Genomic DNA, 13,345 nt, shown 5'->3' with positions numbered 1-13,345 from the left:
GGTACTTTTTATAGAACTAAGAGGTTGTTGTGAGACCTGATCTTTCAAGCCCCTTTCCCAGATGTCTCTTGTGATGCTTTCAAATAAAAATAGGCTTGTTGTCTATCCAAGAAACTCTGCTGCCCAGGATTGGCCACTGTTGGAAACAGGATGCTGGGCTTGATGGACCTTTGGGTCTGTCCCAGTATGGCAACACTTATGTAAGTAAAAATGTTTGTTACCTTTTATTTATAGGATTCTATATTATTATATTGCAAAGGTCTCAAATACAAAACCTACTATGCATCCAAATTCTCCGTTATAGGCAGCCAACTTTGGAACGCCATACCAAGATTCATCCGAACAACAAACGAACATCTATGCTTCCGAAAGCTGCTGAAAACATACCTCTTCAAACAAGCCTATCCAAACGACCCAACTTAATTTGCGACTCTAATCCACACCACTAACATTAAACATGCATCAACCCTTCCCCAAACATCTCTTCCTCTTGTCTTTCCTTATACACTACTACTACTACTTATCATTTCTATAGCGCTACTAGACATACGCAGCACTGTACACTTGAACATGAAGAGACAGTCCCTGCTCCACAGAGCTTACAATCTAATCAACAACTGCATTATCTTTGTGATACTGTTTACCCATACATTGTATTACCTTTACGATACTTTGTACCCATACATTGTGTTATCTCTGTGATACTTTGTACCCATACATTGTAAGCCGCACTGAACCTGCTATCGAGCGGGAAAGAGCGGGGTATAAATGCCAGAAATAAATAAATCAAATAAAAAAGACACCAAATCTTGTTACAGAAAAAGACAGATCCCATCAATAGACATTTAACAATACAAGATAAAAAAAAAAAAAGGAAAAAGCTACATTCAATCAAATCCCTCTTCCCCTCCACAATGAAGGAGGAGACAAGGCATATCATCAGGGGGGAAAAAGATAAGTGAAAATGTTTGATAGGCCACATTACTGTGCTTGTCATTAACTATGTTTTGAAGTTGTCTCAGTAAAACCTTCAGAAAGCAGAACATACAGGTCATTGTTTGAAGTTATGTGTGGCTTTCACAGTGGTTAATGACACCACACGAGCAAAAAAAAAAAAAGTGTTACTTTAAGAAAACAATGACCTAGACCCCTTTCTGCAGACTTCCTGTTGAGCAAAAGCTGAAGTTTTGCTGAACAATGGTGCTTTTTTTTTTTTTTTAAATTATCATTTCATCAGATTTCAAATTAAAACAAAAACGTTCGTGCAGCAGGGATAAGAACAGGCAGCACAGGAGCCACACGGTTTCCAGTATTACATGGTCAGGAAATGCCAGGGGATCTTCTCTGTGGGCACGGGGAAGAAGTAACATAAGTGCAGGACACTCGGGAACCCCTCCCAGAAGAGAGGGAATCACAGAGCCCTTTGCTTTGGCTATGGGGAAAAGGGAAGAGTTTGTGCAGGTCAGGCAACTATAACCCTGGCTAGAGCTGCTCAAAACTCAACGCCAGCATTAGGAGCAATTAGCGCCGGAACTGCGCACATGTTAATGTGTACAGCAAGCACAAAACCCTCCAGCACGCCTGCTAATCTGTACGCTAAAGATCAGTACAAATCTCTCTATATATAAAAGGCACCACCAACATTCTATGAAGCCTCCAGTCGGAAGTGTGAAGGGGGAGAGATATCCGGTTTCCCCATGAGTGACTGCCCCGCCCTCGCTCTCTCTGTAACAGTGAAGGACTCAGAGGGGGGAGGGGACAGCAAAGCCCGAAATCAAATCGCTATCTCTGTAACAGTGAAGGACTCAGAGGGGAGAGAGGGCAGAGGGCAGGGACACACACACTCCCACATGCACACAGAAGAAAACCTTGCTAGCCCCCGTTTCATTTGCATCAGAAACGGGGCTTTTTTTACTAGTTGTATATAAATACATTGAAATGGATTCAAATCAGGGTGATTTATGCATTCACCCCAATCATGCTCAGAAGACAGTGCAGAAACTAACACTGGCCTTAACAGGGAAAAGACACCACCAGGTGGGGGATGGTATTCGGGTTTGGAGGAGAAGATTTCTTCTGCGTGTTTCACATTAAATTGCTGGGTTTGGGATTATTTTGGAAGGAGAAAGAAGCCCCTGCAGCCTGTAGTGCTGATAGTGAAAATAAAACACGTCTGCCAGTTTGAGCAAAGCCAGGGGTGAGGGCAGGCATTGGTGCCAGTTTTCCATGCTTTGGTGTGAGCCTTGTAGAAATATACTGTCAGTTGCTCTCAGTAAAATACAGGCCAATGGCTCAGGTTAAGAGCTAGGCCTCTTAAAATCAAAAATCATCTCTGACACAAAAATGTATTTCACTGCAGCTCAAGCTGAAGTGAGTTCCCAGAGAGCTGGCAAGGGAGGGGGAATTTGCTGTTGTCAACAATCCTGGGACTGGCACCTGCGAGAAGTTATGCACAAGCTGTTATGGCTAATGCAAGTGAGTAGAGGGTCAGGTGCAAGTAGAGGGAGGGGGAGCTGAGGAGAACAAAATGACCTGTGACGTTATTTCTTCGCAGATGTTGTCCTAAACATAATTTGTTTATACTTAGAGCTTGAGAACACGTGAAGTCATTTCTTATCAACTGATAAGAGCCAAGAGCTCTGGTGAGAAAGCTAGGGTCCATTGGAATGAATAGGGTCAGAATGGTATAAAAAGGGCAGCCTAGATGGTATTAAAATCAGAAGACTCTAGAAGGCTAGAGAGAGACGTGTCGTGAAGTGCTGTCCTACCATATGAATACCTGGTTACCTGTATTATCTTTGGGTAAGATACTGATTCTAATAAACTAAATTACTATATCTACTGACTACTAGGTTTCTTTCTAATTATAGTAACATAACATAGTAGATGACGGCAGAAAAAGACCTGCACGGTCCATCCAGTCTGCCCAAGAAGATAAATTCATATGTGCTACTTTTTTTTTATTTGTACTGTCCTCTTCAGTGCACAGACCGTATAAGTCTGGCCAGCCCTATCCCCGCCTCCCAACCACCAGCTCTGGCACAGACCGTATAAGTCTGCCCAGCACTATCCCCGCCTCCCAACCACCAACCCCGCCTCCCAACCACCAGCTCTGGCACAGACCGTATAAGTCTGCCCAGCACTAGTCCCGCCGCCCAACCACCAGCCCTGGCACAGACCGTATAAGTCTGCCCAGCACTAGTCCCGCCTCCCAACCACCAGCCCCAGCACAGACCGTATATGTCTGCCCACACTAGCCCCACCTCCCAACCACCAGCTCTGCCACCCATTCTAGGCTAAGCTCCTGAGGATCCCTTTCTTCTGCACAGGATTCCTTTATGTTTATCCCACGCATGTTTGAATTCCGTTACCGTTTTCATCTCCACCACCTCCCGCAGGAGGGCATTCCAAGCATCCACCACCCTCTCCGTGAAAAAATACTTCCTGACATTCTTCTTGAGTCTGCCCCCCTTCAATCTCATTTCATGCCCTCTCATTCTACCGCCTTCCCATCTCCGGAAAAGGTTCGTTTGCGGATTAATACCTTTCAAATATTTGAACGTCTGTATCATATCACCCCTGTTCCTCCTTTCCTCCAGGGTATACATGTTCAGGTCCGCAAGTCTCTCCTCATACGTCTTGTAACGCAAATCCCATACCATCCTCGTAGCTTTTCTTTGCACCGCTTTAATTCTTTTTACATCCTTAGCAAGATACGGCCTCCAAAACTGAACACAATACTCCAGGTGGGGCCTCACCAACGACTTGTACAGGGGCATCAACACCTTGAGGAGCCTGCTGCTGCTCTGTGTAAAACTGTCATGAGCAGACACAAGTTTGGGGTAATTAAGTATTTGGAGGGAACATGCAATCCTTTACAGGATAGTAGAAAGCCCATGGCTTCCGCTGCCCAACGGAGATGGCAGACCTAATTATATTTACAGCCTCTTAGGGGATTTAAACTGCAAATATTTGGGGAGGAGGCTTATATTGTGCTATGGGATGTGCGCTCTTGTGCCAAAAATTTGAGCATCTGGGCCAGAGTCTTCAGAGGGCAGGGCTGTCTCGCACCAGGATCTAGGAAGAGTCAACTTCAGTTCAACCCTAGAATCCTTCTTTATGGTCCTCAAGAGGAGAGATGTCAGAAGGATGACATTTCTTTTTTCAGTTCAAATTCTTTATTTGCATTTAATTAATAAAGCAGAGCAACCTCCTTGTCTTACAGGGCATAACAATCATCAGCTGAGATCCAACCATCAAATTGACAAAAAACCCCCAAACTTTTTAAAAGGTTGAAAGCAACGCTTCTTAACGGCAGAAACGTCTTACAATCTCCATACTAAATAAACAATATTCCACCAAGCATTCATAGACTGTTAACCTCATTAACACAACCAGTTTGTAAAAGAGGGGACTAAACCACTTACCTTAGAAGAACAACTTTGTAAGTGAGCGTAACCTGAAATTTAAAAATGTCCTTAATTGTCCCCGAACCAAACCCCAATACTGTTGTATATTTGAACAAGCAAAAAACATACGTCTAGAAGTCCCCACTTCTAGATAGGACCAACACATATTCGAGCCATTCCTGTCCGTCCATATCCATAGCGCCCTATGCGCGACATAAAACAAAGACTGAGTTACAGATGCAGATAACATAGGCCTGCAAACCCTAGTCTCAAAATACTGCCCGTACATCCCCAGCCATTTTCTCTCCCAAATCATGTTCCCACCCTTAAACTTAAACTTCTGATACACCGCAGAGGCTGTCTTCTATCCATAGTAGCTGACAGCAGATACAGACCTGTACAGTCCATCCAGTCTGCCCAAGATAAACTCATTACATCAGGTATGATGTGATACAGTAATACCTCAGTTTTCGTTGACTTTGGTTATCGTCGGTTTCGGATTTCATCGATTTTTTTTGTGAAAAATTTGTCTCGGATTTCGTCAGCGTGCCCACGTGACCTCGCTGCTAATTTTGCGAAAACAAAGGGCGACCCACGCATTCTCCTGCTCAGTGTGGCGTTGCTTTTGCCCAGGATGTGTGCATGAGAGAGATTTTGAAGGGTTTGAGCCTTCCCCTGATGATTGTCTCGGTTTTCGGCAGTTTCGGATTTTGCCGATTGTTTTCGGACGGATTATCGACGAAAACCGAGCTACCACTGTACTTCATATGTATACCTGATCTTGATTTGTCCTTGCCATTTTCAGCGCATTGACCATAGAAGTTTTCCTGGCACTGTCCTTGTTCTAAAACTTCAGAAGTTATCATCAAAGCTCCTGAAAAGCTCCACTCCAACCCATCCAAATCTATTCAGCCACAATCAAGGCACAGACCGTAGAAGTCTGCCCAACACTGGCTTTGATTCCCAATTAACGGTGTTGCCATCTAATGTCCGCTAAACTTCTTTGGATCCATTCCTTCTAAACAGGATTCCTTTGTGTTTATCCCACGCATTTTTGAATTCCATTACTGTTTTTCATCTCCACCACCAATAAGCCCAACACAAAAATCCCACAACCCTGTATTTCCCTCTCCTCACCCACCCAAGTAACTGCAAACCCCTCAAACAATTCCTCAGCTGCAATCACTGAAAATAATGTCTGGGCTCTAATTGATATTCTCTACTCGAATCTTCAAAAGACAAATTCACCCCCACGCAGAAGCTAAAAAACCAAAACCTTCCTAACCTGCTAATTGGACTAACTAATAACTGTCTCTTGCACTCTAATCTCTGAATTAAACCACATAGAGATTATTCAGAAACTAGTCACACCAGCCCCATTCAGCCATATACCTAAATGAGGATGTTATAATGCCTTTGTATCACTCCATGGTGCGACCGCACCTCGAATATTGTGTTCAATTCTGGTCACCATATCGCAAAAAAGATATAGTGGAATTAGAAAAGGTGCAGAGAAGGGTGACAAAAATGATAAAGGGGATGGGACGACTTCCCTATGAGGAAAGGCTAAAGCAGCTAGGGCTCTTCAGCTTGGAGAAAAGGCAGCTGAGTGGAGATATGATACAGGTCTAAAAAATGAGTGGAGTTGAATGGGTAGATGTGAAGCGTCTGTTTACACTTTCCAAAAATACTAGGACTAGGGAGCATGCGATGAAGCTACAATGTAGTAAATTTAAAACGAATCGGAGAAAAGTTTTCTTCTCTCAACGTGTAACTAAACGCTGGAATTCGCTGCCAGAGAATGTGGTAAAGGCAGTTAGTTTAGTGGAGTTTTAAAAAGGTTTGGACGGCTTCCAAAAGAAAAGGTCCATAGATTGTTATTAAATGGACTTGGGGAAAATCCACTATTTCTGGGATAAGCAGCATAAAATGTTTTGTACATTTTTGGGATCTTGCCGGGTATTTGTGACCTGGATTGGCCACTGTTGGAAACAGGATGCTGGGCTCGATGGACCTTTGGTCTTTCCCAGTATGGAGGGAGTGGAGGAGTGGCCTAGTGGTTAGGGTGGTGGTCTTTGGTCCTGGGGAACTGAGTTCAATTCCCACTTCAGGCACAGGCAGCTCCTTGTGACTCTGGGCAAGTCACTTAACCCTCCATTGCCCCATGTAAGCCGCATTGAGCCTGCCATGAGTGGGAAAGCGCGGGGTACAAATGTAACAAAAAAAAAATAAACACCCGCGGCACTGCCTACAGAACCGCAGAATGAGGTGACACCCGCTTAACCTGCACCATAAACAAGCTCCGAAAAAAAATGGGGACACCAATGCCCCCCCCCCAAGGACCCCCTCATCCCCTTCCAGCAAAAACTAAGCAGAGGCCGCCAGAGTGACAAAGTCTAAAATCAGGGAAAGTGACTCCTCCTTTATCCTTAAGGTGCTTAAGCATCTGTAACGCTATTCCAGGAGGCTTTTCCCACCAAAGAAAGTGCAGACGAATTGCTGGACACAATCACTGACATACTTGATGCTCGCCCAAGACCACATGATGTCCCAACAGGATTTTTTCATGAACTAACGCAATCAGCATTATGTAAAAACCTTTTTCAATTTCAAGATAAAATCTATTTGCAAAAATCGGGGGTTGCCATGGGGGCGACATTTGCCCCAACTTTAGCCAATTTGTTTATGGCGAGGTTTGAGAACAAATGGCTTTACTCCTCTCCATTTAAAGACAAGATTGGCATCTGGCAACGTTCCATAGGTGATGTCTTTGTGCTGTGGCATGGGAATCTGCAAGAACTAGCAGAATTTCACACATGGCTGTCACGATTGTGCCTATGTTTCTTGCTCTCATGCATCTCGCCACCTGGTGGTTAGACCTGGTGGCTGCGATGGACTGTCTGTTTGCTGTGTCCCATGTTCCAGAAGTCATGCTGGTCCGGTCCGGATTTTCCAGACTTCCAGACTGGCTTGGGATTTTTGGAACTAAGCAGCACCCTTACCTGGTGACCTCCCTTGTATGTTGCCTTTATTAACCACCTGGAAACTTTCTACTTTGCCTGGGCAATAGAGGTCTTGAGTTGTGTTCCTGTTGGTCTGTTGCGGTTCCTGCCCTGAAAGCTTTCTTTGTCAGCTTGACCCTGCTGGTTTCCTGGTTTATTCTACTGTCTGCTGCCTGCCCAAGTCCCTGCTTGATTCCTGGTTTACTACTGATTGCTGCCAGCCTATAGACTCTGTTTGGTTCCTGGTTTCCCTTCTGCTTTGCTGCCTGCCAGTAAGACTCTGCTTGGCTCGTGGACTATTCTCCTGCTTACTGCTTATTGCTTCTGTTCCAGTCCAGCCTGGGCCCTTCTGTCTGTGGTCCACCTTGCTGCCTGTTCTCCTGCTGCTGCCAGTTATCGGTAGTGGCCCAAGGGCTCACTTTTCCTGACCAGCGTGACAATGGCTTAATCAATGCCATTCAAGAATTCAATTCACACTATCATGGTTAGATAATATTATACATTTTTTGGATGTAGAAATACATTTGATACAAAAACCGTTTGCAACCAGAGTTTTTACTAAACAAACTGACAGGAACACGATTTTAGAATATGGGAGTTGTCATCTGAAAGCATTAAGACAAAGTCTCCCCTTTTCTCAATTCCTCCTCTTTAAAAGGATCTGCACATCAGATGATGATTATAAGTTGCATGCGGAATCGTTTGGTACTAAGTTACTATAAAGAAACTATCCACGTAAAATTTTGAGGCGTGCATATACATGAGCAAGATACAGCAACAGAGACCTCCTTCTACAGGACAAGCAACGGGTTGAACAAGATGACCATATGATGACGTTTGTCGTGCGTTATGTCCCAGGGGGTGAAGCAGTGGGCCGGGATTATTAGGCATCACTGGGATATAATGAGATCACACCCCGTTTACTGATCATAATTTAAGAACGGCTTTTTCTCGTTCAAGGAACCTGAAATAAATAGTCCAGCACAACTACCGGAGGCTGCAACCGTCAACAGTACTTGGACATTACAAATGCATGAAAGCACAATGCAGGACTTGTTTAGTGACAGTAGAAGGAACAAGCTTTTTACACGATGGTAAGGTACACAAGCTAAGAGGTAGTACTAAATGTAGGTCATTAGGCATCATCTACTATATAAAATGACCATGTGAAAAACTATACATAGGTAAATCCACAAGATCTTTACACGCTAGGATGATAGAACATCGATCGCGAATAACAGCACAAAATTTAGGGGCCCCCCCTAGTTCAACATTGTGTGTCAAATAACCACATGATAGATCATCTTAAATGTATGGCGATTGAGCAAGTCCATCCATCTGCAAGGGGAGGTGACTTTAATAGAAAGTTGCTCCAGCGTGAAACTTTCTGGATCTATCAGTTGGACACTGTAGAACCCAGAGGGTTGAATACTTACTTACCTGCAATGGAGTAGTTTCATCTAATGCAGTGATTAACACCTGAGAGCGGAAGCACTGAACAGATGTTTCCAGTCTAGTAGTTAGGTATATAATAACGCCAGTGCCATATTGAGTAGTTAGCGCGAAGAAGCGCAGAGACACGATTAACAATGAGTTTGTGAGCTAAGAGTATATATGTAAATGGAGTAGAAAGAATGTGTTATTTAGACCGATCTAGAATTCTTCTGTGTTAACAGATTTGGTGTTAAAGCTCCCCCTTGACGAAGCGTATTTTGCAAAACAGGCACCTGTCGGGGCTTATAAGCACACCAACATGAACAGATAAGTGTCTTGTAACCATACTGCTACACTTATGCTATAGTTTGAATTAATGTGAATTTGAAAGAGATACTATGCATAGGTAGGTGGGGGGAAGAGTCGATGATTAAAATACATACAGGAGCAAAGATTCACCGTGGGAGTGAAGTGAATTAGCCGTGTTAGTCATATGAGACTCTACCTCACATAGATAGTTAATACTATAAAGTTACTCCGCAAATATTCTCTGCTATTGTTTGGTTTGACTTTTTGAAAAATGAGCAGAGTACGGCCAAGTGTATTTTGCTGTATTTCTGGGATAAGCAGCATAAAATGTATTGCAATGTTTTGGGATCTTACCAGGTACTTGTGACCTGAATTGGCCACTATTGGAAACAGGAACACTGGGCTTGATGGATCTTCGGTCTGTCCCAGTATGGCAATACTTATGTGCTTAAGCTCCTCCCCAGGGAGGGATACTTTATATTGGTTTTGGAACTCCCAATCATTCACATTATACTTATATTGATATACATCAATTACATTGAGTGGTTCACAAAGATTAAAAACTAAAAGAAAGAGCTGAAATTACCTCATTATATTACTGTAAAGAAAAGCCATTAGGAAAGAAAATAATGTTAAAATGTTGGCACCAATACAGGTTCAGTTTGCAGAAGAGGTGGCACAGGGGAGATATGATAGAGGTCTATAAATTCCTGAGTAGAGTACAGCAGGGATATATGAATCGATTGACTATTCTTTCAAAAAGTACACACTCTGAAGTTACTAAACGGTACATTTAAAACAAATTGGAGAACTTTTTAACTCAATGCATGATTAAGTTCTTGAATTCATTGTGAGGATATGGGAAAAGCCGTTGATGTAGTTAGGTTTTTAAAAAAAAAGTTTTATGTTTATTTTAAAACTTGATGTACTAGTCACCCTTACTGGATCAGAGAGGTTTGGCCAATTCCTGGAGGAATCCCCCCCCCCCCCAAAACAAACTGTTAAGATAGACTTGGGGGGCAAGCAGCATGGATTTCTACTATCTATTGTGATTCTGCCAGGTGCTTGTGACCTGGATTGGCTGCAGTTGGAAATGGGATACTGGTATGACCACTATGGCATTGCTTATGTTCTTGTGATGTTAGACGTCGTGACCATATCCTTCAGCAACTGTGGTACCCTGCATGAAATAAACAGTTTCTATGAATTGTTTTCAGTGTGGTTGGTTTTTCGTTTCATAGAATGATCTCGTTTCAGTGGTGTTAGAAAGGTTAAACAAATCATTCCCTATTTAACTGTTCCACTCCACTTATGATTTTATAAACTTCCAAGCTGAAGAGCCCAAATCTGTTTAGCCTTGCTTCATAAGAGGTGTTCCATCCCTTCTGTCATTGTTATTGCCCTTCTCTGAATTTTTTTTTTTTTTAGATGGGGCAATCACAACTGCATACAGTACTCAAGGTGCAGTTGCACTATAAATCCGTTCCGAGGTCTAATGCTATTCTCAGTTTTGTTCTGCATTCCTTTTTCAAGCATGTTTCACTCAAGCAATAGCACCCAAAGGTTATGCCCAACTACATGCATAACCTATACAATCCAATAAAGACAGGTGCTAGCAGCCTGAAGACGTTTGCACTACAGGAAGTCTAATTCCCATGGCAAAAAAAGATGAACCGTGAGTGGGCGGTGGTGAATGGTTCTGGAGTCTGGCAGCAGTGAGTGGAGCAGGTTCGTAACTATGTGGGGTCAGGGGGCCTGGGCCCCCTAGATTTGGCCCTAGACCCACCTGCCGATGACCCGCCTGACCCCTCCTCCCGCCGCCAACCCACCGTCGCCTGCCTTTGCTGGTGGGGGACCCCAACCTCCACCAGCCGAGGTCCTCTTCTTCTCACAAAAGGCTTCCTTCTGTTTCTGACGTCTTGCACGGGCCCCACGCTCAGAAGATCTTGTGGACAACGCCCATGTTTAGCGACCACTTGTGAGGTTGCATGATCCTGCTCAACCTGTCGGCCAGACTGTTGTTTACGCCTGCCAGATATGTGGCTTGGAGAAACATGCCTTAACGGCGCACCCAAAGCCACATCCGGATGGCTTCCTGACACAGCGGGCAAGATCCGGTGCCCCCCTGCTTGTTGGTGTAATACATAGCAACCTGATTGTCTGTCTGAATCAGAATAATTTGGTTGGACAACTGATCTCTGAAAGCCTTGAGAGCGTTCCAGATCACTCGTAATTCTAGGAGGTTGATCTGAAGACCCTTTTCTGGAAAAGACCAAGCTCCTTGAGTGCGAAGCCCATCTACATGAGCTCCCCACCCCTGAAGGGATGCATCCGTCGTCAACACTTTTTGTGGTTGAGGAATTTGGAAAGGACGTCCCAAGGTCAAACTGGATCAAATGGTCCACCACCGAAGGGAACTGCAAAAGTCGGTGGAGAGATGGATCACATCCGCTAGATCCCCTGTGGCCTGGGACCACTGGGAAGCTAGGGTCTATTCAGCTGATCTCATATGTAGGCGTGCCATGGGAGTTACATGACTATGGAGGCCATGTGTCCTAAGAGTCTCAACATCTGCCGAGCTGTGATCTGTTGAGATGCTCGAGCCATGGACACGAGGGCTAGGAGATTGTCTGCCCTTGCCAGGGGAAGATAAGCTCGAGACGTCCGTGTGTCCAACAGAGCTCCAATAAGCTCCAATTTTTGAACCGGGACAAGATGGGATAATTGATCACGAACCCCAGTAGCTTTAGCACTCGAATAGTCATCCGCATGGACTGTAGAGCGCCTGCCTCCGAGGTGCTCTTCACCAGCCAATCGTTGAGATAAGGGAACACATGCACTCCCAGTCTGCGTAGCGATGCTGCGACAACAGCCAGGCACTTCGTGAAAACCCTGGGCGCATATGCGAGGCCAAAGGGCAGTACACAGTACTGAAAGTGCTGAGTTCCCAACCAAAATCGAAGATACTTCCTGTGAGCTGGGAGTATCGAGATGTGGGTATAGGCATCCTTTAAGTCCAGTGAGCATAGCCAATCGTTTTCCTGAATCATGGGAAGAAGGGTGCCAAGGGAAACCATCCTGAACTTTTCTCGGACTAGGAATTTGTTCAGGGCCCTTAAGTCTAGGATGGGACACATCCCCCCAGTTACCTTTTGCACAAGGAAGTACCTGGAATAGAATCCCAGCCCTTCTTCCCCTGGTGGAATGGGTTCGACCGTACTGGCGTTTAGAAGGGCAGAGAGATCCTCTACAAGTACCTGCTTGTGCTGGGAGCTGTAGAACTGAGATTCCGGTGGACAATTTGGAGGCATGGATACCAGATTGAGAGTGTATCCTAACCGGACTATTTGAAGAACCCACTGGTCGGAGGTTATAAGAGGCCACTTTTGGTGAAAAAATATTAACCTCCCTCCAATCGGTAAGTCGTCCGGAACGGACACTTGCACTGTGGCTATGCTGCACTGGAGCCAGTCAAAATCCCGTCCCTTGCTTTTGCTGGGGAGCCGCACGGGCCTTAGGTGCACGCTGTTGACGAGAACGAGCGCACTGGGACTGAGCCTGGGAAGGCTGCTGAGAAGCAGGAGTGTACCTACGCCTATTATAGGAATAGAGAGCACTCCTCTTTCCTCCAAAAAACCTCCTGGATGAGGAGGTGGTAGCAGAAGGCGCCCAGTGGGAGAGAGAATCCATTGCATCATTGTGCTTTTTGATCTGACCGACCACATCCTCTACTTTTTCGCCAAAAAGGTTATCCCCCCCGGCAAGGAACATCCGCCATTCGCTGCTGGATCTTATGATCCAGGTCAGAGATACGCAGCCATGAGAGTCTGCGCATCACTAGACCTTGAACAGCTATTCTCGATGTCACATCAAAAGTGTCGTAAGTACCCCTGGCCAGGAATTTTCGACACGCCTTCTGCTGTCTGACCACCTGGTGAAAAGGCTCGGCGAGCTCCAGAGGAAGTGCTTCGGCCAAACTAAACAGTTGCCTCAAGTTCCGCAAGTGGATGTTTGTGTAGAGCTGGTATGTCTGAATTTTGGCTGCGAGCATAGCGGCCTGATACGTCTTCCTCCCAACAGAATCCAAGGTCCTAGGCTCTCTGCCTGGGGGCGCCAAGGCATAGTCCCTAGTACTCTTGGCTCTCTTGAGAGCAGAATCCACCACTATGGAATCATGAGGTAGTTGAGGCT

Source organism: Microcaecilia unicolor, chromosome 1, assembly GCF_901765095.1.
Source record: "Microcaecilia unicolor chromosome 1, aMicUni1.1, whole genome shotgun sequence".
Classification (NCBI taxonomy): Eukaryota; Metazoa; Chordata; class Amphibia; order Gymnophiona; family Siphonopidae; genus Microcaecilia; species Microcaecilia unicolor.
The sequence above is the reverse complement of the archived record's forward strand: the minus strand, read 5'-3'. Positions refer to the sequence as shown.